This window comes from Delphinus delphis, chromosome 6, assembly GCF_949987515.2.
Source record: "Delphinus delphis chromosome 6, mDelDel1.2, whole genome shotgun sequence".
NCBI classification, from domain to species: domain Eukaryota; kingdom Metazoa; phylum Chordata; class Mammalia; order Artiodactyla; family Delphinidae; genus Delphinus; species Delphinus delphis.
The window spans coordinates 37,825,792-37,853,701 of record NC_082688.1 but is presented as its reverse complement, the minus strand read 5'-3'; the positions used below and the strand labels follow the sequence as shown (position 1 = coordinate 37,853,701).

At 39.4% G+C, this 27,910-nt stretch overlaps 1 pseudogene; it reads right to left on the bottom strand.

Annotated features, from left to right (window-relative positions):
* Nucleotides 1–923: 923 nt before the first annotated feature.
* On the bottom strand, nt 924–17,476 carry LOC132427651 (small ribosomal subunit protein eS6-like; annotated as a pseudogene).
* Between the last annotated feature and the right edge of the window lie 10,434 nt (nt 17,477–27,910).

Here is a 27,910-nt window from a genome sequence, read left to right as displayed (position 1 = left end):
TACAACATTCTGAGGTTCTAAATTTAGAAAGGCTAACTCCCAATACGGACTCATTCCCAATATTGCTCTTCATATAGTCTCTGTGTTTGTCGGTGTTTGGGGACAATTTCTAACCAGAACTTTTGCCCTGCACATAAGAATCTATTCTTCACCCTCTTTATTCACAATCAGAAGGGAATGCCTTCTGGTCACAAATGCTCCAGGTTTCCATGTTCTCTTAAGGTTTGAAAGTGATGTGGTGCTTAAGCTAACTTGTTCTGGGGATGTTAGGAGCTCGCCCTGAAGAGAAAGAAACACAGGGAGAGATCTTTTCAGGGCTCTTCCCTTCCCACCCGGCTTCCTCAATCCATCAGCAGTGTTGTCAAAAGAATCATCTTCAACCAGCTTTCCTACTTTCGAAAGCAGCTTGTCTTTTGGATGAGCTGCCGCGATGAGTGGGCTTTCAGGCATACTCTGCTACCCCATGTTTCATCACAGTGTGTCTCTCACAGAGGAGACCCTCAGAGAAGAGACATCGGAACTTGGAAGTAATATCACAGACAGGAGATTGCACCCTGTAGCAAGAAGTGAGATTTAGAGGCGAGTGATGTTGTTATTGCTCTGTGTTGGTTTGGGCTGGGCAGCTGACCCAGAAAAAGAGAAGGAAGAGGTTCCCAGGAGCAATACCTAAGAGGAGGCATGAGAACAGAGAAAAGTGAGAGAGACCCAGGAAAGCCAGAAGCACCACGGAAAGCAGGTTGAAGAAAGAATCGCTCTTTCTTTCTTTCTTTGACCCATTTGAACCCTGACTATGACCCTTATGTGAGGGTACCCTTCCGGGAGCTAGAAATAACATTTTCAAAAGCGTTCTGCGGTGAAACATATTCATAGATTTGTATCTCATTTAATCTTTTGTAATGTCTGATCTTGTTAATTTGTTACTCTTAGGAAATCATGTTTTTACTGGACTCAGACTTAGAGGTAGAAGCTCACAGCAGGTACAGCCTCTGTCTCTTGGCAGTCTGTTCCTGGCATTTTCCTTTGGCCTCTTTCATTCCCTTGGCCAAAAGTGTATCATATTCTGCTGGCTCGTCCTTAGTTTGCTTGGTATGCAGTTTCTTCAGAGCGATACACTGATGTTTGTGTCACAGGAAACGTGGAGTAACAGGACACTGAATCCTGAGCACTTTCGTCCTGGGTTTCTTACCTTCTTTGTTCAAGGGCTTCCTTACAATACACTAGTAGGCATCATCTTCAGAGAGATTGAAAATTTGCAATTCTGATAGTTCTTTTGGGCCCCAGGTGACAAGCTTCAGTAGTATTAGTCCAGGAATATCCTTCTCCCTTTTTTTTAAAAAATAATAACCAAGTCGAGAACACTCAGACTGGCGTCTACAATGCAACCTTGAACAGATTTGTGCTCCTTTCTCCAGTTCTCCTCGGTCTATAACAGGAATGCCCCTTACTCAGTGGCAGGCAAGCACAATCGTTTACTGTGCATCATTATCCCATTTTATATATGAAAAACAGAAGCAGAAAGAGAGATTCATTCCATAAATATTAGGTGCAAGATTTGAAACTATGTCTCTGCTGCCCCAGACCATGCTTCTTCCCCTACGTGAAACAGCTGTCTTTAGATAAATATGTAGGGCTGGAACTAAGGTCTAAAACTCTGTTAAAACACTTCCCCAAATTCACACAGCTACTAAATAGCAAAGCTAGGATTTGAAACCAGTCTTTCTGACCCTAGGTCCTAAATTCTTAAGCACTTGGATGACTAGGATTTCTAAATCTTCTCATGTAGTTGGGTATCAATCTGGAGCTTAAATATATCCTGGGAAGGGGATTACATAAATTTATAACTATTGAGGAAACTAAAGGAAGAATTATTGATCTTCCCAATTAAAATGAATCCTGTTGGCATACATGGCTCCCAGTATGCGGGTATAGATTAGGCAAAGAACCAGGAGTCTCTGTGATCAGTTCAGCCTGTGTGTGGGCATGGAGGACCTGGTACTCTGATAGAGACAGGGATACTGAGCTTAGGAGAAACATCTGGGTCTGATACCTGGTGAATGGACACAGGCAAGTCATCCCAATGCAGTGGAGTAGAGGGTTCAGGGTCCAGTAAGATCAGAAACCAAGAATTAGAGTGAAAATAAAGCAAAAGTGATGACAGTAACCAAAGTTGGAGAGAATTATGTCTGTAATGTTTTGTAAACATTGTGTCTCCTACTTTGTGGGTGAAGAAATTGGGGTTGAGAAAATTTAGACACCTCACCTAGTGCCAGAGTCAGAACGTGGCTGAACCAAGATTCAAACCCCAAAATGCCTGGCTCCTCAAATAGCAAGATGAGGGCAAGGAGCTTTCAGGAGCAGTAGGGTTCAGGTTCATCTGGGCTATTAGGAAATTTACCAACACTCAGTGAAAGCAGAGGGCCAGTCGCCCTCAGCATGGCCTTAAGAGGAAGCGCTCAAAAGCCAGCATCCCACAACAGGCACATTCTGAGAGAGGAGAGAACACTTGTTTTTAAATAAAGCCATTTAACCTCGTGATGTGAAGACAGGAGAACAAAGCAGTAGATTCTTTACTATCTTGGGGGAAATGCTCAAATAAACTATTCAGGCAAAGAGAAGGAAGAAAGGAAGGGAGAGAGGGGAAAAGGGAGGAAGAGAGGAAAGGAGGGAGCAGAAGAGAAAGAAGTGAGGGAGGTGAAAGGGAGAATGAAAGGGGAGAAATGAAGGCAGAAAGGAAGAGATGGAAGGAGAGAGAAAAGAAAGGATAGAGGAATAAAGAAATTAAAGGAAAAAAGAGACTTTTAAAAGACTTGGAATCTACCACAAATTAGAGCTCTCAGCAGTGAATCTATAGATAGCTGTCACCGAAGGTTATTTTTAGATAATGAAATTAAATACACCTTTTTATCTTCTGTGCCCCTGTAGATCATGAGTTCTGGAGATCATGGTCTACAATACATATGCAATCTTGATAATTCTCCAAGGACTTAGAACAATACTGTGCATACAGTGGCTGTTGAATAAATAAAAGGTTGACATTGATTGATAGTCTCTTCCCTAAAGGAAATTGATCTCCAATTCAAATCTCCAACATAACACTGAGCAAGGTTAATCTTCATATCCCCACAGATGGAGACTAATGGGATAGGCCTAAGTAGGCAGAAGTGCATCAGGAAACCAAATTGGGAAATGATAGCTATTGTCACCCAGGGAATTGCCAAAAGCGAATGTCACTCATGGCCCCCAGCTCCAACGTCTGAACATTTTTTATTCCCCAGAGATATCAACAGACTGGTGAAAGAACACTTATACAAATGAAACACGCATATAAATAAAGTTTTAATAAATTCTTGAAAACTGACTTTAGCAAGTTGGTCACGAACAACTCTTAGTTACTTGCTTTTGAAAAATGGTTAGCTGCTAAAATGTTGAAGGTGAGTGAAGGACAGTTCCTCCTCTTCATTCTTAAACCGAATCTCAGATGAAACTCTGCCATATACACAGACAAGTATTTAAAAAACATACCTCAGCAAAGTGGCCCAGACTTTGTAAACAAACTTTCATTAGCAAGCTGACACTAAGTAGTTCATGCAATGGGCCCAGTAAATTTAAAGAAGTCCTAACTTTTGTCCTTTCAGGTGCTCCTCAATATCTTAGCCAGTCCACATATCTTAAATACCATTCATTTCACCAATGAGAGCCCATTTCTAATATCCAGTGGCCAGTTTCTCCAGTAAGAATCTATGTCAAATATTCACTATGCTGGTTAACAAAACTACGGGTGTGGATAAGCGATAAGGATAAAAAACATGCCTTTAATAGTTACCTCTGAAGTGTGGCCTTTGTTATTTAATGTTAGATAACCACCCAGGAAATGTGGATTCCAATTTATAACAACTGCCCCTTGGGTAGAAAAGTCAGCACACACATTTATATTATACTAGCGTTGTGTTGAGTATTTTGAAGTATATAACAAGCAACATAACATAAATGATAAACCATATTTAAATATTTTCCTTTTCTCTTTAAAAACAATGATTTTAATAATTGGCAAATGAAGTACCTTCCAATATAGACCCTAAATATGTTCAATATTCTCTTCTTGAATGTGAGAGAATATAAAAGCAAAATTGCCTATTATTTATATAAACACAAGAAAACCCAGCCACTCCCAGATCATTTTATACCCTGCAGTATGACCAATATCCTATTTTGAGCAGCAACTTTTATGCTTGCCTTTTCAGCTGAGAAAGCACACATCAGCTGGCGTCACTCTGCTTCCTAGTTTCTAGGTGTTTGGCTCAAACCCTGATTCCAAAGGCAACTCTGTTGTCCTACGTAAGACTGCAGTAAATACCAGGAGACGTTCAGTCTGAGGTCCCCTCAGGCTCTGGCAGGCGCAAGAAGCTCCATGCCTGGACTCAGTGTAGTTCACCTGCCAGTATGTCCCAAACATTTTTCTCAGCATCTTGACCCTAATATGGAAATTAGCTCCTTTCAACTGATTTTCAGAATATGCACACCTGCACTCTCTCCCTCCCTCACTCATTCACTCCCTTATTCAATGTCTTTACGAAAGTTTTGGCAAAGTTGAGGGCTTTATACCTCAAAATACAAAAATTTTAAATTTAACAGAAAACTACTTATTTTGGCTATTCTTCCACAGAGACTGAGGTCCCACATCTGGTTGCTTACTCGTCCCTGCCACAGTGGCATTATTGGTTTCATGACATAGTAGTTACATTATTTGGTAGAGCAGGGTTAGTTACTTTCCTTCAAAGTCTCTCTTCCCTCACCCCCCGCCCCCCCCCCACCCCCCGTGCTTTCAAATTTTGCACCACTGGGTGATTTGATTTTCAGAATTGGGAGGAGCAACAAACGGCATTATAGTCACCGTAATGGCCATTTTAAAGCCGTATTATGTGTAAGAAAGAAATATCAGGAGCACTCAGATCATAGGCCAATTATCTAGAAATTTTTTTTATTACTTTTTTGTTCGCGTTGGGTCTTTGTTGCTGCGCGCGGGCTTTCTCTAGTTGCAGCTAGAGGGGGCTACACTTTGTTGCGGTGCGCGGGCTTCTCATTGCAGAGCACAGGCTCTAGGCAGGTGGGCTTCAGTAGTTGTGGTGCGCGGGCTCTAGAGTGCAGGCTCAGTAGCTGTGGCGCACTGGCTTAGTTGCTCGGTGGCATGTGGGATCTTCCCGGACCAGGGCTCGAACCCGTGTCCCTTGCATTGGCAGGTGGATTCTTAACCACTGTGCCACCAGGGAAGACCTTTTTTTTCTTTTTCTTTTGGCTAGAAATTTCTAATACAACTTTTCTAACTTTCATTCTGAATCATTAACACAAGAACTGTTAGCCAGCAAGGGTCATTTCTCCATTCTTCTCTGCTCATGGAACCATACATTATTATGTTTCCCACATCTAGTTTTATGATATATAACCTTGCTTTAGTTTTCTACAGAAGAAAATATTGTTTTATTTCCTACATGAACGAGATCTTACTCTCCCAGAGACAACTTTTCTCATTCTATTTGACTCTCTGAAGATGAAACTCTCTGAAGATGAACAACTGACCCTTTGAGGTTATAAACATAATCCACAGATGTGTTTATATTCCCCCTGAGGTCTGAATTGTAAGGTGATAGAGAAAGAGGCTGACGTATTTATTCCGGATAAACTTCTCATGTTTGTTCCCTTTATTGTTATAAAAAGATAAATCTGGGGCTTCCCTGGTGGTGCAGTGGTTGAGAGTCCACCTGCCGATGCAGGGGACGCGGGTTTGTGCCCTGGTCCGGGAAGATCCCACATGCCGCGGAGCAGCTGGGCCCGTGAGCCATGGCCGCTGAGTCTGCGCGTCCGGAGCCTGTGCTCCGCAACGGGAGAGGCCCCAACAGTGAGAGGCCCGCGTACCGCAAAAAACAAAAAAAAGATAAATCTGGGCTCTATTTGCCTATTCAAATGCAAGTTAGGGAAATGTGGGCCCTAGTGTCTTCTGATGCCTGAGTATGTGGAGATCAGAGAGCTTGAACTTAGGTAGCATGGGCAGGTATGTTTGCTTCCAGAGCAGTCCTGTCCAGGTGCCTGCGACAAGTTTGGGGCATGTGGGCTGCCAAGAACTGCACTTTTGTCCATGTAGAAATATATGTTTTGTGAAGGATAAGCGGCAGTGAAATAGCAAATCCATACGAGCAGTACTTCTCAAACTTTAATGTGGAAAGGAATTACCTGAGCTCTTACTAAGATACAGTTTCTGACTCAGCATGTCTAGGGTGGGGCTGAGATTCTTTCTAACCAGGTCTCCGGCAATGTCAATGCTACTGGCCCAAGTAGCAAGATGTAAGAGGGACTTCCCTGGTGGTGCAGTGGTTAGGAATCTGCCTGCCAGTGCAGGGGACACGGGTTTGAGCCCTGGTCCAGGAAGATCCCACAGGCCGTAGAGCAGCTAAGCCCATGCACCACAACTACCGAGCCCGTGCTCTAGAGCCCGTGAGCCACAACTACTGAGACCATGTGCCACAACTACTGAAGCCCACGTGCCTAGAGCCCGTGCTCCGCAGCAAGAGAAGCCACTGTCATGAGAAGCCCACGTACCGAAACGAAGAGTAGCCCTAGCTCTGCACAACTAGAGAAAGTCTGTGCACAGCAACAAAGACCCAATGCAGCCAAAATTAAATAAACTCCAAAAAAAAAAGATGTTAGAGACAGTGAAGTCCTCATATGAACTCCAGAGGACATTCTAAATACAAGATTTGAATTTTATTTCAGTGGTACTAAGGACCTCATAAGTATATATTCTTTTAAATGTCTGAATAAAGTCATACTATTTTAAATTTCCTTTTTGTGGAAGTATTGGGCTGGCCAAAAAGTTCGTTCAGGTTTTGCCGTACGATGTTACAGAAAAACCTGAATGAACTTTTTGGCCAACCCAATAACTAGCATACATAATAAGTGAGTAGATTATGCTTCATGGGTTTTTCACAAAGCCATTTAACCACCATCCAGACCAAGAAAGAGAATATTACCAGCATCCCAGAAGCCTCCCCACACCCGTGTCTAAATCACTGTTTTCCCCGTCCTCCTTCTCAAACCAACCTTACTCTTACAAGCAGAGATTAGTTTTATCTGCTATAAACTTTACATAAACAAAATCGTGCAGTAAGTACTCTTTTGTTTCTAACTTTATTCACCATTATTTTTGTGATATTCATCTACATTATTATATGTAGTTAGTTGTTTCTCATTCCTCTCTACCAGAATCAACAAACTTTTTCTTTAAAGAGCCAGATAGTAAATATTTTCAGCTTTGGCTGCCATATGGGCTCTGGTAAAACTACTCCACTCTGCTGCTGTAGCATGAAAGCAGCCCCAGATGATACACAGACGAATAGACCTGGCTCTGTTCCAATTAAGCTTTATTTTCAAAAGCAAGCATAGGTCAGGTTTGGCCTGTGGGTCATAGTTTACTGATCCCTGCTCTTTTGCAGTCCATTGTAAGTATTTATTACAATTTATCTCTCCATTTTCTTCTTAACGAGTATAGTAGTTTTCTATTGCTGCTATAATAAATTATCACAAATTTAGCAGCTTAAAACAATACAAATTTATTATCTCCCAGTTCTGTAGGCCAGAAGTCCAGGTGGGCTCAACTAGTTCCTTTCTTCCAGGTCCTATAAGGCTGAAATCAAAGTGTTGGCTGGCCTGGGATCTTATCCAGAGGCTCTGGGAAAGAAATTGCTTCCTACTCATTCTGGTGGTTGATAGACGATTGTCCCTTGTAATTGTAGAACTGAGGTTCCTGTTTCCTGGCTGGCTGTCAACTGGAAGCTTCCTTTAGTTCTTCCAGGTCACTCTTTAGTCCTTGCACATGGCCCCCTCAATCTCAGAGCCAGCAACAACACATCAGCTCCTTCTCACGCTTGGAATATCTCTTCTAGAAGCTGCATTGTTTTACGTTCCACATTTAAATGTACAGTTTTCCTCAGCTGATTTAGGATACGGTATAAGGGAGTGCTGAAGAATCGTTCTTTTTTCCATGTGGCTATCCAATGACCCAGCACTATTTAGTGATAGTACCGCCCTTTCTCCACTGCTCTGTGGTGTCAAATTGTCATCAGTCAGTGGGCATGTATATGTGAGTTTATGTTTGGACCACTCGTTCCATTGATCTGGTTCTCTATCCTTACACTGCGAATGACTATAGCTTTATTACAAGTGATACGATAGTGTAAGTCTTTGCATTTTGTTCTTCAAGATCATGAGTCTGACTGAGTTTGATCTGAGACTGATTTTGATTGGCATGTGCTACCTGGTAGGGAGTTTGTAAGGGTGGCCTCCATCTGCCTCTAACCACTTAAACTACCAATGCTTACTGTAAAGAACTAGTATTCACTGTATGAAGTACTTGGCTATGGTCAGTTTCCTATGCATTGCTAGGTAATTTTGTACTTTATCCTAAAGGCAAAAGGAGGCAGTAAAACAACTTAAGCAAGCAATTAGAGTTTATTGCTTTTTAATAAAGAAGTTAGATGAGACCATGAGATTCATGGTTAAATCTTGTTTTAAACAAATATAATAACAATCGTAAAGAAGATGGGTGGTGAATCTGGAGTTTATTGAAGTGGTCAGAGCTAGAGATGACAGGGCCCTGAGATAGGCCTGTGATAATGGTTGTATAGAGAAAGTGGTAGATGTGAGAAAGATTTAATGGATGCTACTTGGAGATCAATTACATCTAGGGTGTTGACTCCATTGATAAGGGACATAATACCTAGCAGCTACCGACAAAGAATTCTGGAGAAATTATGTATAAGGATAATGGGTTGAGTATTGAGCATGTTGAGATTAAGTTGCCTGCAACCTATCTAAATGGAAACATTTATCAGAGAGAAATAGGGGCTGGTGCTTGGCAGAGAAATCAAAGCTGGGAATAGATTTGGGGGAGTTTTCTGTATTTAGATGGTAATTGGAGCCATGATTGAATCAGACCATCCAGAGAATGTGTACAAAACAAGAATAAAAGAGTATTATGGATAGAATCTTGGTGATTGCACCATCTCTAAGGCATACTAAAAAAGGGAAGGGGGGAATGATTTGTTGTAAAAATAGGAAGGGAATCGGGAACAAATAATAATCTTAGATCTACCTCATGTTACAACTAACTCTTCAATCACAGAATTATTTCCATCTCAAAATAATAGAGACACAGATGTAGAGAACAAACCTATGGACACCAAGGGGAGAAAGCGGGGGTTGGGGTGGTGGTGGTGGGATGAACTGGGAGATTGGGATTGACATATATACACTAATGTGTGTAAAATAGATAACTAATAAGAACCTGCTGTATAAAAAATAAATGAAATTCAAAAAAATATATATATATTGCACAGAAAAATATTGATCTTATCTTTGTCCTTTTCTGTAAGAATCCATCAAAATAGTGTTTTCTGTAGTTGAAGCATTAACTATAATGTTAATCAAATTATATGACTATATCAGAGATTAAACTGAGGAAGTCATTCATAAATAATAATTTTCATGATGCAGCGAGGTAATGACAGAGAAGTGGAAGGGAAAAAGTCTCAGCTGGAATCAAGTGCTTAGGATTACAAAGAATAAAGGAGATTTTCCTTGGGGCATGGAGATGGTTACGGTGAGGTGATTAAAATGAGAGGAATTTGGTGTATCCCTGTCTTCAATCCAGGGTTTTATTTGCATGCGCTGGTTAGACATTGGATATGTCCAGCTTCTGATGATGAGGTTGGGAGTTCCTAGTCATCTCTGAAGTTCCTAGCAGGGCCCATACAATGAGATACCTGAGATGTGGGTAATAGTGAAAAACAAGGCATGCTGGGATGGGAAAGCCACTCTCCCAGGCCAGCTGTCCTCAACCTGTGAAGAGTCTGTTGCCCTCGGGGCTCTTGAACACAACAACCAAAGGCCGTTGGTTCACAGGTTCCATGTTCATTTCATCCAGTAAAGGAGTTGCTTCATCCACAGGGCAGGAAAACAATATAAAATTAGAGGAGGGAATCAAATCAATAGTCAGTCCAGCAGGAGACAGTGTGTGTTCTCATTTGAGCTGTTAGCAGGTGCACTGGGTGAATACAGAGAAGTTGATAAATGGCTGATTCGATAGACTGGTAGCAAACACATGCTTTGCCAGAGATGACTTTTTAAGTCACCATACATCAAACAGACAGTGTCAGCCTTTGAGGATAAACCTGTGAAGCCTTGTTGTGCTCTTTGAACTACCTCTGAGACCGGAGACTGAAAAGGGGCTTGAGTATTCCTCTGAATCCACTGGGAGGATTGAAAGCTTCAAAGAGGAGCGCCATCATATCCAAGGGGAAATATACTGATTGAAGGAACCAGTGTGAAATAGTCTTTAATAATTACCAGAAAGCTGGAATCGACTAGTGTTTTGCTGAGCTATATTTTATCTTTATTGGATTAACTGTGACACAGTAGGTTATGTCAAAGGGAATCTGCATGAATATTAAAAGTAAATGTGGTGTGAATAATAGATAACTTACATTAGATGCACCAGCATGCAGTAATTTTTATTCACCTACATAATTAGATTAAAACAAATCTGCTGAATAAAATACATTGTCTTGCTATAATCTGGTTTGAAAACATCCAAAAGTTATGGCCATAAGGATGTTTGCTGGTATTTTACATATAAATACATAATTCACCCTAAGAAATGTTTTCTAAAAGGTTCCTGGTAGTTACAAGAGTAGGTGATTGTGAACATCAGTATTCTTACTGGTCTAGTAAAAAATGCCCTTAAGGTCAAATTAAGACTCCTACAATGTTGATACCAGAATAAAACAACCAACATGCAAGTTTTATGTTCACCTCTGGGAAATGAGCTGTATTTCTCTTTTGGGCGGGGAAAACTGGCATTAAGATTTTTCTGGTAGATCTCAGTCCTCCTGGTCTTCACACCGGTATCTTCTCATCTCCCACCCTCATCTGCCCAGATGCTGCTTGCCATTGCTGAAGAAACTCAGCTAGAATCTGTTGTAACAGGAGGTGGGTTACAACACTATCTAATTCCACCCAACTGTGGATGCTGGGGACTCCCTCACCCACCTCTCTCTGCTCCTTGAGGCTTCTGAATATCCTGGGCTATTGAAAAAGAGAGCGTCCGTGTAGGGACGTTTGAATGTGGCTCAGCAAAGTCTATGGGAGGCATGGGCATCCCTTCTGCGGGATGATGCACAGGTAATATGCTGGCAGATACAGGCAGAAGGCCCTCCCTGGAGGGCCGTGTGGCTCATCAGGCAGGTGACAAGTGCGGTTTACTCTCATGTTGATGAATGGGCTGCCGGTCCTAGCTGGTTCCTTACAGCTCTGTGGTACTGGCAAGAGATGATGTTGGGCTCTTTCTGCTGATCCTGCTTTCCTCCGTATGATGCTCGGGTGCCACTTCCCTCCCTCATCCAGCTCCTCTTCCCTTTTCTCAGTCCAGCGCACCTTGGCTAAGGTGGCCACAGTCCCTGATTTGCCTGGGTCGTGTCCCGACTTGCTCATTTGCTGCAAGCATGATGAATAATAATGCCCCTTTTCATTCTCAACAGTGACCCATTTGGACATTAAGTTATGTGGTCACCCTAGTCTCGTCCAGTCTTGCCCGGGAGGTCACTGTCTGAGTCCCCCAGTCTTCTCTTGCAGTCTGTTGTTACGGCACAAACTTGATTCCTTGCCTCCTTCAGGGCATTGTGCTTGTCTTCTTAAAAGCCTCTTTTTATCTCCACAAAATCAGCTCTTGCAAACAAAAAGTTTGGCTGTGCAAGTAGGTCTCTGGGGCTGGCTCCACAAGCTTATTTTGAAGTCCAAGATGGAACATTAACTGCTTTGTTTCCTCTTTATATTCCTGCCACTCTAGTTCTCCTTGAGGCAATGTAGATGGCTGATGACTGAAAGTATCATATACAGAAAAGTCCAGAAAAGAAACCCCAAGGGTTTATATGAAAAGTTATTTTCTCACCATTCTCCCACTTCCAAGTCCCCAGTTGCAACTTGCAATCTCAAGATATTCTTGTCACACCTTCTGTGCCTGGTGTAAGTTTTGTGGAAAAAATAATAATCGCTATTAATTATTGAGTATGTACTAGCATCCAGCACACAGGTTACCTCATGCACTTGCAACAATCCCCTAAGGAGGTTATTATTATCATTATCCCATTTAACAGAGAAGTTAACTCACCTGAACAAGGCTATACAGCTCGTAAGTGGTTGAGCCAGAGGTTAAGCCTGGGCAATTTGACTCCAGAGCTCAGGCACTTAAAACAAAAAGCACTCCTAACGACGCAAAGCTTGCAGGTCTATAACTTGGCAGATGAATTAAAATACAGTATAAACTTCTATTCCTAAGAAAGAGGAGGGTATGGCAAATGCTGTCAGAAACCCGTTTTCAATTGTGTAGTTTCCCCCAAATGACCCCCAAATCCTCCCAATAGCAGCTTCCAAAGGGACCTTTGCCGATCTTCTTCTGACAGGATGGGCCAAAAGTCTTCCCCCAAGAATTGCTCTCCTCATAATTATTCACATCTGTGTGCCTTTCAGCTCAGAGACAAGTTCCCTGCACGGAAAGGGTCGATGGAGGCGCTGTTTGGTTAAAAGCAACAGCAAGTCCCTCCCTCCAAAGGCAGCGTGTCCGTGTATAACGTGGCACCTGAGCTCCACCTACCGTGCTTCTTGAGGTTGCGCTAAACACCAGAGCCCAGCTGGCCCAGGACTGAGACCCGCTCAGCTCCCAGGTGCCTGCAGTCAGCTCTGAGGACCCTACTCCCTAAACAGCCATCAGAGAGGCTGCCAAGATCACACAGGCTGCATTCTCCCACAGCTTCTCACAGGAAGTGAGAGACGAAGGGAATCATGACAGACATAGAATCTGCAAATGTACCTAGATGCATGGATTTAAAAGGATGACTAATAACAGATGAATATGGTCTAGAAATCTAATTTACCATGTATATGTGTCAGAGCAGAAATCATTTAAGCTAGTCTCCCATGAGAGTTGATATAGTACATAAATAGAATAGCCGTTATAAATGTAGAGTGCTTTGGGATTGTCAAAGCAATCACACTGAAATTACCCCAGCAATACCTAATCTCCACTATATAGTCAATATGCGCGTGGACCTATATTGATAAGATGGAATTAATCTCTCAAACGCAAGGCTGTTTTTACCCTGTTTGAGTTAGGTGTTTTTCAGTGATGGAAGAGGTCAAACCAAGACCGGCAGAATTTGTCTGAATTAACACAGGTGTTCCTACATGTGGTGTTTGGGTTGTGATTCTCATTTGTGGCTTGTATTGTTCCCTTCTCAACATTTCACCACAGTGGCAGATGTTTCCTGAGTGTGCACCCCTTGTATTGCTTTACATCCCTTTGCAGAACGATACTGGGTCAGGGCCTCTCATGAGGCAACAGCTAGTGAATCTGTTTTAAATTTTTTTCCCTTGATCAATGTAATGTATGCAAGTAGTAGGAAATCAAATAGAAGAGACTGGCTTATAAAATACTGCAAGAGTCTATCACCTCACAGCTTCCCACTGCACTCTCCAAGGGCAGTAACGTTTATTTCTGTTTCTAGGTTTTTTGAGCATTAGACATGGGTCTGAATAATTTGTTTTTAGGGCTAATTTTTGATGTACAAACTTTACATCAATTTAACTTCCTGATATGATTGAAAAGGGTACTCTTTAATATGATCTTCCACACCCTCTTTCCCTTCTCTCAGTTTTAAATGGTTATCTCACTATTTTTTGGATTTTTTAGTGCTGCTAATAGTTACTTTTGAAACTGCAAATGAAATTCGTAGCCCCTGATTTCATGTTCCGTACATTTTTGAAAATGTAGATTGAATCCCCAAAATTGTAAAATAAGAATTTTTAGTGCATGTATCCTTCCCACTCCCTCACCCCATCCTTCCACCTCCCAATCTTTTTTAAACATTTAACTGCAGCTCTTATTTCGACAAGTTGATTTCAATAGTTTACAACCCCTTGTAAATATACAGATATTGCTCATCCTGAAGTCAAGAGCATGCTAGAGTTAAATTTCATCGTCTGCACTTCCTGTAACATCACACCTCCCTCCATCATTTGAATCACAATGATCCTAGTATCAAAGTCACTGGTGAAATATCTCCTTTCTTTCCCTCTAACAGTAAATCAAAACCATGCCATATTTTGGGTTGTTTTATATTTGGGCGATGAGTGGACTTTTTTCCTGTCATTTCTTATTGCCTTTCTTTTTTTTATAGTTGAAAGAAATATATCCCTTCATTATGTGCCAAATGTTTTGCAGGCTCTCATTCTTTTACTTGATATACATCCCTATCTTTTGAAGACCGTTTACTTGGCTCCCACTAACCCCACGTTCTAATTTGGACTTGCTGCTTTGTATACCAACTACTTTAGCTACTGTCTTAGTATTTCTTTTTATTGGATTCATGATTGCAACAAGTTCCTTCCTTTGGGTGCTAGAGTATATCCTCAAGTAATTTTCTTAGATACGGTGAATACGAAGTGAACTTCCTGAGTTCTTGCATGTTTGGAACGCTTTGGTTTTGCTCAGAATGTGACTCATTGTGGGTTGGGGTTTTTTTGCTCATTTGTGTTTCGGGGTTTTTCTATTCATGCTGCTTATTGGTTACTGGACTCCATAGCTTTGGGACTTTTTGTCCTCTTATTTCTTTAATACTTTCCTCTATATTCTCTCTGCTTTCTCTCTGGATATCCTATTAGAGGCTTGAACTCCTGGACTGACCCTCCACATCTTTTATTATTCCCCTAGTATTTTCTTTCTCTTTGTCTTTTTACTCTACATTCTGGAATCTTCCAATTCTTCTGTCAAATGTGTTATTATAGCAATCATGTTTCAATTTCCAAGAGTATTGTGTCTTCTCTTAGAGTTCATTTCTTAGCAACCTGTTCATGTTTTATAGGTGACATCCCATTTTGACTCTCTGAGAATCCCAATCACATTTTATTCAAGAAGTTTTTTTTTTAATTGAAATGTTTATTGAGATAACTGGGATTCATATGCAGTTCTAAAATACACAGAAATCCCAAGCATACTTTACCCAGTTTCCACTCCCCCCCCCCCAAATTTGCAGAACTGCAGTATATCACAATCAGGATATTGACAATACACTCATCTTATTCAGATTTCCCCGGTTTTGATTGAACTCATATATGTGTGTGTATGTGTATTTAGTTCTATCATTTGTGAAGGTTTGTGTATTCTTTACCACAGTCAAGGTACTAAGCAGTTCTATTACCACAAGGATCCTTCATGTTGACTTTTTATAACCTCCCACCTCCCTCGCAGCTCCCTTCATCTCTACTTGTCAACCATTCATCTGTTCTCTATTTCAATAATTTTGTCATTTAAAAATGCTATATAAATTAAATAATATATTATGTAACTTTGGGGGATTTGCATTTTTCACTCAGCATGAATTACCTGGAAATTCATCCAAGTTGTTACGTGTATTGATATTTTGTTCTTTTTTATTTTTGAGTAGTATTCCATGATGTGCATGTAACACAGTTTAACCACTTACCAGCTAGAGGACATCTGCGATGTTTCCAGCTTTTGGCTATTATGAGTAAAACAGCTGTGAACGTTCATGTACAGGTTTTGTGTGAACATGTATAAATACCCAAGAGTGCAATTTCTGGGTCATATGGGAGATGCATATTTAGTTTCATAAGGAACTATTGCCACTATTGCAAAGTAGCTATGAACATTACCACCAATAATGTACAAGTGATCTGGTTTTCTCCATATCCTCACCAGCATTCTAGGTTATCACTACTTTCTTATTTTAGCCACTCTGATAGGTGTGTAGTGATATCTCATTGTACTTTTAATTGGCATTTCCTTCATGGCTAATGATGAATATCTTTTCATGTACTTATTTACTATCCGTATGTTCATGTCAGTGAAGTGTCTCTACATATCTTTTGCCCATTTTCTCACTGGGTTCTTTGGGTTTTTTGGGGTGGCAGTTCTTCATATATTCTAGATATTAGTTCTTTATTGGATATGTGATTTGCAAAAATTTCCCCCAGTGTGTAGTTTGCCTTTCCAGCCTCTTTACATGGGCTTTTGCGGAGCAAAAGTTTTAAGTTTTAATGAAGTCGAATTTATGGTTTTCCTTTTCCCTCCCTTTTTTCATGCTTTTGGTGTCAAGTGTAAGAAATTTCTGCCTATCCCTAGATCCCAAAGATAATTACGTATGTTTTCATTTTCTAAAAGTTTTATAGACTTACATTTTACATGTAAGTCTATGATTAATTTTGAGTTAATTTTTGTAAAAGATACGAGGTTTTAGTTGAGGTTTAATTTGTTGTCTATGAATGTCCAATTGCTCCAGTACCATTTGTTGAAAAGGCCATCCTTCCTTTAGTGAATTGCTTTTGGTTCTTTGCCAAAATCAATTGGGCATATTTGTGTGGTGCTCTTTTCTGTTCCATTGATCTATGTGTCTATCCCTTTGTCAATACCATGCTCTCTTGGTTATGTAGCTATATATAGCAAGCCTTAATATGTGATAGTGACTCCGCCCACTTTTTCCTTCTTTGTCAAGGTCGTTTTAGCTATCCTGGGGCTTGTGCCTTTCCATATAAATTTTAGAACAAGCTTGTCTATGTATATAGAAACCCTAGCTGGGATTTTTATATAAATTGCATTAAACTGACAGATTAATTTGGGGAGATTGACATCTTTACTATGTCAAGTCTTCCAGTTCATGAACACTGCATGCCTCTCCATTTATTTAGGTCTTCCCTGATTTCTTTTACCAGGATTTTGTAATTTTCAGCATACAGATCCTATATGTGTTTTGTTACATGTATACCTAAATGTTTTAATTTCTTTGCAGTGATTGTAAATGGTATTGTCCTTTTCATTTAGGTTTCTATATGCTTATTGTATATAGAAATAGGATTGATCTTGGTGTGTGTTGATCTTGTATACTGTGACCTTGCTGAACTTATTAGTTCTAGGTGTTCTTTTATAGATTCTTTGAAATTTTACATATAGACTATCACGTCATCTGCAAAAAGAGACAATTTTATCTCTTCCTTTCCAACCTAAGTGCCTTTTACTTTATTTTCTTGCTTCATTTCAGTAGCTAGAACTTCCAGTACTATGTTGAATAAGAGTGGTAAGAAAGAACATCCTTGCCTTATTCTTTATCTTGGAAGGCAAGCATTCTATCTCTCGTCAGGATATTAATTGTAGGTTTTTTGGTAATTTCCCTCTATTCCTAACTTGCTGAAATTTTTATATCGTTAATATGTTTTGAATTTTGTTAAATGTTTTTTTCTGCCCTAATTGAGATGATCATATGCATTTTCTTATTTAGCTTGTTGATATGGTAGATTACATTGATTAATTTTTGAATGTTGAATCAGACTTGCATACCTGGAATATATCCACCTCGGTCATGGTGCATAATTCTTTTTATATATAGTTAGTTCAACTTGCTAATAAGTTGTCGAAGATATTTGCATCTCAGTTCAGAAGAGATATCGGTCTATCGGTTTATATCGGTCTTCAATCATATTTTTTTTAAGGTCTATTCTGCTACCTGTAAATTTTCTGTTTTATAACTACTTATTTATTTTTGTCTTTCCTCTTCCATGCTTCAGGATTTCTTAAATGTCTAGTAATTCTTAATTTTCCATTCATTAAAGTATGGGTATCAGGAAGCCAATAAGAAGCTCCATGTAAGTAGGTGGGGCTCCTCTACCTCACTTTACAATGTACAGGCAGAGAGCGAGTCATCAGTACACAAAATATTATTAAAAACTTCCCCATGGACAGAAGGCTATTGAAAAACTCAAAAACAAAACAGAGCAGAGATGCTCGCCCTAGACTACACACATGGAGATCTGCTTGCTGACTAGAAGGAAGATGATAGCAGCAGCAAAAACCCTGAGAGGTATAAGCTACTGGTGAAATGGAAAGGACAGGTGAGAAGTGGTAATGAACACACAGGATTATTTCAAGTTCTATATTTGGAATTGTCCAGTTATTCTACCTCTTTCCTTGTTGTCTTCTGGGGTTTTTGGTTTTATTGACAGATAAGGTCTTTTCTAAGTAAGTTGAAAATATGATTGGCAGAAGTTAGGGCCACTATCTTAGTACCAGGGCTCAAGAAAAAAAATCTTGCTTCATTACAGATTTTGTAGATATCGAGATATTAAATGATTGTCTCCTAGATCAGTGGTCCTTAACCTTTTAGGCACCAGGGACCGGTTTTGTGAAAGACAGTTCTTCCACGGACGGAGTGATGGTTCAGGCGGTAATGTGAGCGACGGGGAACAGGAGATGAAGCTTCGTTCACTCGCTGGCCCACCGGCCACTTACCTCCTGCTATGCGGCCCAGTTGTCAACAGGCTGCAGACCAGTACAGGTCCATGGCCCGGGGGGTTGGGGACCCGTGTCCTAGATTATACACTCATGTTTTCAGGTTGTTATTCTGAATCAAAATCTAGTAGAATATGTTATAAAATTTATTTTAGGAAATATGAATCTACCCCAGTGCTTGAAGAGAATGGTAGAATTTTTATCCAGTTTTTCCCTTTATAGAAAGAGTAAGAAACATCCCTCTGATTTTGAAAACACGAACCAGTTGGTAAACTCTTCCACTTCCTCATCTATAAAGAACGTGATTCTTAAAACTTTAGCTTTAATCTCAGATATGAAGTCCCCCCCTTCCATTCTCACCTTTGTGGATCTAGTTCCATAAGGCTGGGTACTGCCTGGGATAGACAGCTAGGGCAAGCCAAGCTTTGGCCAAAGGTAGAAGGGGAACTCAGGTGAGGAATGTAATGAAACTTGAAAAAAGCCAGCAACGAGGTTATCGAGCACCAAAAACCTCATCCCTCAGGTAGGGTCACAGGGCAGGCAGGAGACAAAGATGCAATACCTTTTTTTAGATGAAAAGTTTCTCTACGGCCAAGCAAAATCCTGTAATGGCTTTGGGTATGTTTCAAAGAGCAGTGCTCCCGGAGATTAGAAGGGGGTCCCGAGATGTCATCACTATCATTGCTGACAGATAATCTGATTGAGTACTTCCAATGGCAGGGAAGTCAGTACAGTAGGAGATTGCTCATACTACCAGAAAATACGTCTTCCATAAATAGTTCAACACATATAACTCCCTAAAATAAAAGTGGCTGTGTGCCTTGGTTTGCCCAGAGCAATTCTAGGTCATACCTACCAACCCAATACGACTATTAAGTGTGTACCCTTTCATTCTCAAAAGTCTCCTAGTCACCTACCTACAATTGCTATATTTTAGTTCTAGTTTTGTCCCTGAAACTACAAGAGGTTCTCCATATATGAGGATAATCAGTACCCAAGAAAGAAGACCACTTAGAGGAAATCCACTTAAAGTGGAAACCAAAATCTCATGGTGAAAAGTAAAAAAAGTGTTTTGATTGGGCCAGCACTTTGAAAGTGAAACTTAAAAGTATAGAAAAAAAGTGTATTTATCTTATACCTCTAATAGAATTTAGCTGAGAATTGTATCTATAAGCTAGAATTAGTTTTTCTCAAGAGGTAAAAAAAAAATGTTTAGAGATACGAAATATTGATAGAATGATTATAACGTCATATCTTAACTTTTACAATATTACTATAATTTTTATAAACATACATACTCATTTTCAAGGGTTTCTATTAATCCTTTATCATAATAATTACTCTTATTTGAAGTACCAATAGAGCCATCTTTGCAAACTTACCTTCTTTACTCTTCATTTGGACAGCCATGTTTTTCAATGACTTTGAATGGAATCTAGTAGTTCTCCAAAATCACTTTCACCAACTCTATGAAATCCTACCTGGTCTGCAAGATAATTTGCAGTTTCCCCATGCAGTAAATTTACATTGATTTCCATTGTATTGTTAACAATTTATCAACATCAGACAGTGTGGGAAAATAAAAATATTTTGATGTGCTAGGTATGGTTATACATCCATATGGAGCAGTAAGGTGTTTTATATCTGTGCTTTTAAAATGGTGGGAACTTGATTAATTAAGGTTCAGATGTGTGTTCTGTCTCTAACAAAAACAATAATATTAAATACCATTTTTGAACATTAACTATAAGGCTCTGTGTTAGGCAGTGTGGATACAGAACTGAATATATATTCCTTGATATCAGCAAACAACTTCAAAAGCAAAAAAAATGAATTAAAAGACAAAGATCTAGATAAGCAAAATGCAGTGGGATCTACAGGTTAATCAGAAATGTCCTAGTGGGTGGGATATTTGTCAAATGAGGAGAGTTGGTCATGCAAAAATGTGGGTGGGGAAGGAAGCACCAGGCAGAGAGAGCAAACGACCTGTGTGAAGTTATTCAAAGATGAAAATAGCAGGGCACTTTCTGAAAACTGTATTGAATTTTTTTCAAAAATGGACGGAGCATTGCATGCAAAGGAACAGTGCCAAGGAATGGCACTAGTGAGGGTGTCAAGACTAGACACTGATTGACCCAGTAAGTGCAACAGAATAAAACCAAGCTATTGTGGCTGAAATTCAACTGAGAAGAATTGCATTGAAAATAATTAAGAAGGAGCAGCCCACCCAATCAGTATCACCCTAATCACCCTAATTACCAACCCTAAACTGAGACACTTTCTTAAAATCCTCTAACCCAGTGTTTTTTCTTGGTATATATTATGCTGCTTTCATACCTGTAATATGTTGGCTTAACAAAAAAGAGCTTTTGTGGGTATAAATTCATGCAAAACAAGACAGATAGGCAGATACAGATGGACAAAAAAGGTAGACAGAAAGATAAACAGTCATTTTTTTTGCACACAAAAGATTTCCAAATAGTCCATTTTGTATTTCTGTATTTTCTAACACCTGCAAAGTGCATTCATAGTCTTTGATTATTTCCAAATCTTTTTTAAAATAAATATTGAGAACCTACTAATTTCTATGAACTATGCTAGGTTGGGAATACTAAGATGAATATGATAAGCTCCCCTTTCTACTGAAAGCCTTTTTAAAAATTTTTATTGACATATAGTTGATATACAATGTTGTGTTAGTTTCAGATGTACAGCAAAGTGATTCAGTTATACATATATATATGTATATGTATTCTTGTTTGACATTCTCTTCCATTATAGGTTATTAAAAGTTATTGATTATAATTTCCTGTGCTATATAGTAGGTCCTTATTGGTAATCTATTTTATATATATAGTAGTGTGTATATTTTAATCCCAAACTCCTAATTTATCTCTCCTTCCCTGCTTTGGTAACCATACGTTTCTTTTCTATGTCTGTGGGTCTATTTCTGTTTTGTAAATAAGTTCATTTGTATCATTTTTTCACATTCCACATATAAACGATATCATATGGTATTTGTCTTTCTCTGTCTGACTTACTTCACTCAGTATGATAATCTCTAGGTCCATCCATGTTGCTGCAAATGGCATTATTTCAGTCTTTTTTATGGCTGAGTAATATTCCATTGTATATATGTACCATGTCTTCTTTATCCATTCCTCTGTCGATGGACATTTAGGTTGTTTACATGTCTCGGCTATTGTAAATAGTGCTGCAGTGAACATTAGGGTACATGTATCTTTTCAGGTTATTGTTTTTCTGGATATATGACAGGAGTGGGATTGCAGGATCATATGGTAGCTCTGTTTTTACTTTCTTGAGGAACCTCCATACTGTTCTCCATAGTGGCTATACCAATTTACATTCCCACCAACAGCGTAGGAGGGTTCCCTTTTCTCCACACCCTCTCCAGCATTTATTATTTGTAGACTTTTTAAAATTTTTATTTTATAGTAGAGTATAGTTGATTCACAATGTGTTAGTTTCAGGTGTACACCAATTTCAGTTATACATACACATGTGTCTATTCTTTTTCAAATTCTTTTCCCATTTAGGTTATTACAGAATACTGAGCAGAGTTCCCTGTGCTATACAGTAGGTCCTTGCTGGTTATCTATTTTAAATATAGCAGTGTGTACATGTCAATCCCAAACTCCCAGTCTATCTCTCCCTCTCATTCTTTCCCCCTGGTAACCATAAGTTTGTTCTCTAAGTCTGTGACTCTGTTTCTGTTTTGTAAATAAGTTGATTTATATCATTTTTTTTTAGATTCTGCATGTAAGTGATATCATATGGAACTTGTCTTTCTCTTTCTGACTTACTTCACTTAATATGATAATCTCTAGTTGCATCCATGATGCTGCAAAAGGCATTATTTCATTCTTCTTTATGGCTGAGTAATATTCCATTGTATATATGGAGCACACCTGCTTTATCCATTCATCTGTCGATGGATATTTAGGTTGCTTCCATGTCTTGGCTATTGTAAACAGCACTGCAATGAACATTGGGGTGCATGTATCCTTTTGAACCATGTTTTTCTCTGGATGTATGCCCAGGAGTGGGATTGCTGGAACATATGGTAGCTGTATTTGTAGTTTTTTAATGAACCTCCATACTGTTCTCCATAGTGGCTGTACCAATTTACATTCCCACCAACAGTGTAGGAGGGTTCCCTCTTCTCCACACCCTCACCAGAATTTATTGTTTGTAGATTTTTTGATGATGGCCATTCTGACCAGTGTGAGGTGATACCTCGTTGTGGTTTTGATTTGCATTTCTCTAATAATTAGCGATGTTGAGCATCTTTTCATGTGCCTCTTGACCATCTGTATGTCTTCTTTGGAGAAATGTCTATTTAGGTCTTCTGTCCATTTTTTGATTGGGTTATTTGTTTTTTTGATATTGAGCCACATGCACTGTTTGTAAATTTTAGAGACTAATCCCTTGTCAGTTGCATCATTTGCAAATATTTTCTCCCATTCTGTGGGTTGTCTTTTCGTTCTGTTTATGGTTTCATTTGCTGTGCAAAAGCTTTTAAGTTTCATTAGGTCCCGTTTATTTTTCTTTTTATTTCCATTACTCTAGGAGATGGCTCAAAAAAGATATTGCTGCAATTCATGTAAAAGAGTGTTCTGCCTATGTTTTCCTCTAAGAGTTTTATAGTGTCCAGTCTTACATTTATATATTTAATCCATTTTGAGTTTATTTTTGTGTATGGTATTAGGGAGTGTTCTAATTTCATTCTTTTACATGTAGCTATCCAGTTTTCCCAGCACCACTCAATTGAAGAGACTGTCTTTTCTCCAGGGTATATTCTTGCCTCCTTTGTCATAGATTAGGTGATTATATGTGCGTGGATTTATCTCTGGGCTTTCTATCCTGTACCATTGATCTATATTTCTATTTTTGTGCCAGTACCATACTGTCTTGACTACTGTAGCTTTGTAATATAGTATGGACAGGCAGCCTGATTCCTCCAGCTCTGTTTTTCTTTCTCAAGATTACTTTGGCTATTCGGGGTCCTTTGTGCTTCCATACATATTGTGACTTTTTTTTGTTCTAATTCTGTGAAAAATGTCATTGGTAATTTGATAGGGGTTGCATTGAAACTGTAGATTGCTTTGGGAAGTATAGTCAATTTCACAGTATTGATTCTTCCAGTCCAAGGACATGGTATATCTCTCCATCTCCATTTGTGTCATCTTTGATTTCTTTCATCAGTGTTTTATAGTTTTCTGAGTACAGGTCTTTTGTTTTCTTAGGTAGGTTTATTCCTAGGTATATTCTTTGTGTTGCAGTGGTAAATTGGATTGTTTCTTTAATTTCTCTTTCTGATCTTTCGTTGTTAGTGTATAGGAATGCAAGAGATTACTTTTTTCGATTTTTTTAATTAGTTATCTATTTTATACATATTAGTGTATATATGTCAATCCCAATCTCCCAATTCATCCCACAACCACCACCCACTTTGCCCCTTGGTGTCCATATGTTTGTTCTCTACATCTGTGTCTGCAAGAGATTTCTGTGCATGAATTTTGTATCCTGCTACTTTACCATATTCATTGATTAGCTCTAGTAGTTTTCCGGTGGCATCTTTAGGGTTCTCTATTGTATAGTATCATGTCATCTGCAAACAGTGACAGTTTTACTTCTTCTTTTCCAATCTGTATTCCTTTTATTTCTTTTTCTCCTCTGATTGCCATGGCTACGACTTGCAAAACTATGTTGAATAATAATGGTGAGAGTGGACATCCTTGTGTTGTTCCTGATCTTCGAGGATATGCTTTCAGTTTTTCACCATTGAAAATGATGTTTGCTTTGCATTTGTTGTATATGGCCTTTATTATGGTGAGGTAGGTTCCCTCTGTGCCCACTTTCTGGAGCGTTTTTATTATCATAAATGGGTGTTGAATTTTGTCAAAAGCTTTTTCTGCATCTATTGAGATGATCATATGGGTTTTATTCTTTCATTTGTTAATATGGTGTATCACATTGATTTGCATATATTGAAGAATCCTTGCATACCTGGGATAAATCCCACTTGATCATGGTGTATGATCCTTTTAATGTGTTGGATTCTGTTTGCTAGTATTTTGTTGAGGATTTTTGCGTCTATGTTCATCAGTGATATTGGTCTGTAGTTTTTTTGTGACATTTTTGTCTGGTTTTGGTATCAGGGTGATGGTGGCCTTGTAGAATGAGTTTGGGAGTGTTTCTCCCTCTACTATATTTTGGAAGAGTCTGAGAAGGATAGGTGTTTGCTCTTCTCTAAATTTTTGATAGAATTCGCCTGTGAAGCCATCTGGTCCTGGGCTTTTGTTTGTTGGAAGATTTTTAATTACAGTTTCAATTTCATTACTTGTGTTTGGTCTGTTCGTACTTTCTATTTCTTTCTGGTTCAGTCTTGGAACGTTATACCTTTCTAAGAATTTGTCCATTTCTTCCAGGTTGTCCATTTTATTGGCATAGAGTTGCTTGTAGTAATCTCTTATGATCCTTTGTATTTCTGTGGTGTGAGTTGTAATTTCTCCTTTATCATTTCTAATTTTATTGGTTTGAATCCTCTCCCTTTTTTTCTTGATGAGTCTGGCTAAAGGCTTATCTATTTTGTTTATCATCTCAAGGAAGCAACCTTTAGTTTTATTGATCTTTATTGTTTTCTTCATTTCTATTTCATTCATTTCTGCTCTGATCTTTATGATTTCTTTCCTTCTACTAACTTTGGGGGTTTTTTGTTCTTCTTTCTCTAGTTGCTTTAGGTATAAGGTTAGATTGTTTATTTGAAATTTTTCTTGTTTCTTGAGGTGAGATTGAATTGCTCTAAACTTCCCTCTTAGAATTGCTTTTGCTGCATTCCATAGGTCCTGGGTTGTCATGTTTTCATTGTCATTTGTTTCTATGTATTTCTTGATTTCCTCTTTGATTTCTTCAGTGATCACTTGGTTATTTAGTAACGTATTGTTTAGCCTCCATGTGTTTGTGTTTTTTTACAGGTTTTTTTTTCCTGTAATTAATTTCTAATCTCATAATGTTGTGGTTGGAAAAGATGCTTGATATGATTTCAATTTTCATAAATTTACCAAGACTTGATTTGTGACCCAAGATGTGATCTATCCTAGAGAATGTTCCATGCACACTTGAGAAGAAAGTGTATTCTGCCGCTTTCAGGTGGAATGTCCTATAAATATCACTTAAGTCTATCTGGTCTATTGTGTCTTTTAAAGCTTGTGTTTCCTTATTAACTTTCTGTCTGGATGATCTGTCCACTGGTGTAAGTGAGCTGTTAAAGACCCCCACTATTATTGTGTTACTGTCAATTTCCCCTTTTATGGCTGTTAGCATTTGCCTTATGCATTGAGGTGCTCCTATGTTGGGTGCAAAAATATTTATAATTGTTATGTCTTCTTCTTGGATTGATCCCTTGATCATTATGTAGTGTCCTTCCTTACCTCTTGACTATTTTAAAGTCTATTTTATCTGAAATGAGTATTGCTACTCCAGCTTTCTTGTGATTTCCATTTGCATGGAATATCTTTTGCCATCCCCTCACTTTCAGTCTGTATGTGTCCCTAGATCTGAAGTCGGTCTCTTGTAGACAGCATATATATGGGTCTTGTTTTTGTATCCATTCAGCCAGTCGCTGCCTTTTGGTTGGCACATTTAATCCATTTACATTCAAAGTGATTATCAATATGTATGTTCCTATTATCATTTTCTTAATTGATTTGGGTTTGTTTTTGTGGGTCTTTCTCTTCTCTTGTGTTTCCCACTTAGAGATGTTCCTTTACCATTTGTTGTACAGCTGGTTTGGTGGTGCTGAATTCTCATAGCTTTTGCTTGTCTGTAAAGCTTTTGATTTCTCCATCGAATCTGAATGAGATCCTTGCTGGGTCGAATAATCTTGGTTGTAGGTTTTTCCCTTTCATCACTTGAAATATACCCTGCCACTCCCTTCTGGCCTGCAGGGTTTCTGCTGAAAAATCCACTGATTGATAACATACAAGGGAAATCCCATAAGGTTATTTGTTGCTTTGCCCTTGCTGCTTTTAATAGTTTTTCTTTGAATTTAATTTTTGTTAGGTTGCTTAATATGTGTTTCAGTGTGTTTCTCCTTGGGTTTATCCTGTATGGGACTCTCTGCACTTCCTGCACTTGGGTGGCTATTTCCTTTTCCATGTTAGGGAAGTTTTCTGCTATAATCTTTTCAAATATTTTCTCACACCTTTCTGTTTCTCTTTTTCTTCTGGTACCCCTATAACTCGAATGTTGGTGCATTTATTGTTGTCCCAGATGGTCTGTAAGACTGTCCCCATTGCTTTTCATTGTTTTTTCTTTATTCTTCTCCTCTGCAGTTATTTCCACCTTTCTCTCTTCCAGCTCACTTATTCGTTCTTCTGCTATTGAGTCCTTCTAGTGTATTTTTCATTTCAGTTATTCTGTTGTTCATCACTGTTTGTTCTTTAGTTTTTCTAGGCCCTTGTTAACTATTTCTTATATTTTCTCAATCCATGCCTCCATTCTGTTTCTGAGATTTTGGATCATCTTTACTATAATTACTCTGAATTCTTTTTCAGGTAGGTTGCCTATTTCCTCTTCATTTATTTGATCTTGTAGGATTTTACCTTACTCCTTCATCTGTAACGTATTTTTTTGTCATCTCATTTTTTTTGATGGGTGCGGCTGTGTTCCTGTCTTGTTGGTTGTTTGGCCTGAGGCATCCAGCACTGAAGTTTGCAGGCAGTTGGGTGCAGCTGAGCCTTGGTGCTGAGATGACCTCTGGGAGAGCTCACACTGATGAATATTCCCTGGGGTCTGAGGTTATTTGTTAGTCCAGCAGTTTGGACTTGGCACTCCCACCACAGGAGCTCAGGCCCAGCCTGGGAACTAAGACGCTGCAAGCCATGTGGTACAGCACAAAAAAAGAGCATAACAACAAAGAATAAAAAAATAAAATTAGAAAAAGAAAATACTAGAAAAACTCAAAATAAAAATGAAACAACAACAAAGCCAACCAGAACCACAACAGCAAAAAAAAAAAAGAAAGCCAGAAAAGGCCTTGGTGGAGCAGTGCGGGGTGGGGGGGCTTAGGTTCAGGATCCACATGGCCAGAGGGGCCCCCAAGGGCAGAGGTTCAGGCCTGGGACCCCCAGCAGGCTCACCAGGGCCTAAGCAGGCAGGGGAGACGCTGGCCGCATTCCCCTCTGATCTCCCACCAATCCGAGGAAGGTCTCTCCCCATCCCTGTTGATCCCCCCCACTGTGAGTGGGCCCCTTCGAGCATGGGAACCCCTCCCTTGCCCAAGCCACCCCTCAGGGGTGCTGGTCCCATCCCACCTCCTGTCCACCACATCCTACCCAAAGGCTGTGGGACTGTATATTTCTTGCTTCTGGTGTCTGCCCTCTGGCGGGAGAGGCTGGTCTAGAGGCTTGTGCAGGCTTCCTGGTGCGAGGGGCTGGTGCCTGCCCACTGGTGGGTGGAGTTGGGTCTTGGCCCTCTGTTGGGCAG